Here is a 2446-nt window from a genome sequence, read left to right as displayed (position 1 = left end):
GGGGCCCGCCACTCCTACACCTCCTCAACCCAACCTCACCCTCCTCAACTCAACCCCAACCCAACCTCACCCTCCCAACGCTTTGCCACGGCGCCCTAAATTCTAAATATCAGCGGCTGCTGTATCTCTCCTGCGCCTCCTCTGCCAGGAGGAAGATGAGGAGGAGGTTCCAGCGGCCGCGGGGTATGAGCATTTCAGTGGAAGATGCCCTCAGGAGATGAGGATGGGGGATTTTTTTGGCTGGCGCGGCCCCGGCGGCTCAGCCCAAGCTATTCCTGGAGGAGAATGTGTAAGGGGATATCGGTCTCCGCTGCCGGGGCGGCTTCAAAGCCGGGGAAACATCACCCAGCGCCGGCCGCGGAGGGAATATCTGGGCACATATGGCCGCTCGATATAGCCACGCCGACAGCTACAGATACAGGGGTCGGCTTTGTTTGTCAGCCTATAGAAAAATGAAGAGAAAAATCGATCGAGGAGGACGGACCGAGGCCTCGCGGGGTTAAGTGAAGCGAGAGCCAGGCCCGGTCTAAAAAAAGGCTCCCTCTCCCGTCTCTGTTTACAACCAGGACAAAAGGCAGGGGATTAAGCGGCTCTATCCGAGTCCGACCATTAAATTTAAGACGGTAAGGAGATTTGGGTTTAAGTCACCTCCAGGGGACAATTAAGCCGAAAGTTTCCTATTCGGTGCCCGAGCTTTCGCCTCGGGAAGCGGCGAGCGCAAGGCTCAGGATCGGGGCAAGGGGAGCGAGGCCAAGTGAAAAAAGCGAATTATTTGTAGATAGGTCATTCTGGTCGGGTTTTAATCGGTTTTGAGCCAAGAGCTGAGCACGCCGACTGCTCAGAGAGGGTAAAACCCACCCAAAAAAAGCCTTGCGTTTTCAGTCCCTGGGCTGGGTGGCACAAGGGAGAGGTTTTAGGGGGCAGATTGAGGGGAAAAAAGAGTGGGAATTGCTTTTTTATTGTTTATTTCACTCTATTTCATCCTATTTCGTCCTAATTTCGCCCTATTTCGTCCTAATTTCGCCCTATTTCGTCCTAATTTCGTCCCATTTCATCCTAATTTTGTCCTAATTTCATCCTATTTCTTCTTAATTTCGTCCTAATTCCATCCTATTTCATCCTGATTTCAATTACATCCTAATTTCATCCTAACTTCGTCCTACCTCATCCTAATTCCGTCCTATTTCGTCCTAATTCCGTCCTATTTCATCCTAATTCCGTCCTATCTCATCCTAATTCTGTCCTATTTTATTCTAATTTCAATTACATCCTACTTTCATCCTAATTCTGTCCTATTTCATTCTAATTCCGTCCTATTTCATCCTAATTTTGTCCTAATTCATCCTAATTTCATTCTATTCCATCCTATTTCATTCTCTTTCATTCCATTTCATCCTATTTCATCCTAATTTCATCCTATTTCATTCCATTTCATTCTATTTCATTCTATTTCATCCTATTTCATCCTATTTCATTTAACATTTCTATTCACACGAGCGCCTCCGCTTTCACGACCCACCCGTGGCGACAAGCGAGCCCGCCGGGACTCACAACCACCAAAAAAATCCACATTATTCTCATTATACCCTTATTTTTCAGTGAGTTTTAAAGTGAGTTTGACTTTAAGATGAAGCTCTTGGACGTTTATCACTTCAAATCCTCGCTTTCCTTATGAAAAAGAAGGATTTCGAGCCGCAGAAACAGCCTCGGAGCCGCGCTATTGCAGCCCCGGGTGCGACCCGGTGGCTAACACAGAAGTGAAATTTAAAAAAAATAACCCCGGCGTTTCATTTCCATGACGAAAACCGAGCATTTTTGGTAAATACTCAGCAGAGGAGCAGGAGGGGGCGGTGCCCGGGCTCCCCGCGCGCCATGGGAGAGGGATGTCCTTAACGCGATTAACGGCTCTTGGCCGCTCGTCAAGCGTTTCCAGCGGGGAGAAAATGTTTCTGCAGGAAGGAGCTGGGGAAATAAGGCAAATTTTTTGCCGAAAAATCAAAGGATTTTGGAGCTCGGGGGGTGGTTGGGATCCTCCCGGCGTTTCCCCAAGGACAGAAGGAGGCGGGAGCGGCGTTGGAAGAGGTTTTATCAGTGTCAGCCGAGGCTCTGACGTCCGTTACGAGGGGGCCAGGCGCTCCCCTCTCTTAATTAAATTTTTTTTAAAAATGCTTTTTTCATTTGAGTTTTTCTTTTAATTTTTAATATTTTACACCTACAGGTCATAAATCCCACCGCAAGGACCCCAAAAAGTGTCCCAAAAGCCTTCCCAGGCCCTCTTCTCCCCCCTTCAAAGCTGTGGATTCATTTCCCTCAGTAATTAGGTGAAAAAGCTTTGTTAGGCCCGAGGGGGATTGGGAAACTCATTAAGACCCCATGGAGCCTTGGGGGTTGATTGCCTCAACCACCAGCCCCCCCAAAATCGATTCTCCTTAAGTTGTAGTCCCTT

The 2446-nt window shown here is 48.2% G+C and overlaps 1 protein-coding gene across 1 annotated transcript in view; it reads right to left on the bottom strand.

The window, feature by feature from the left end:
- The window catches only part of CALU (calumenin), a gene marked incomplete at its 5' end in the record, with an annotated part of 7524 nt that overhangs the window by 3994 nt on the left and 1084 nt on the right, over window positions 1-2446 (bottom strand). The window lies entirely within an intron of this gene.

This window comes from Mesitornis unicolor, unplaced genomic scaffold, assembly GCF_000695765.1.
Source record: "Mesitornis unicolor isolate BGI_N332 unplaced genomic scaffold, ASM69576v1 scaffold20531, whole genome shotgun sequence".
Taxonomy (NCBI): Eukaryota; Metazoa; Chordata; class Aves; order Mesitornithiformes; family Mesitornithidae; genus Mesitornis; species Mesitornis unicolor.
The sequence above is the reverse complement of the archived record's forward strand: the minus strand, read 5'-3'. Positions and strand labels throughout refer to the sequence as shown.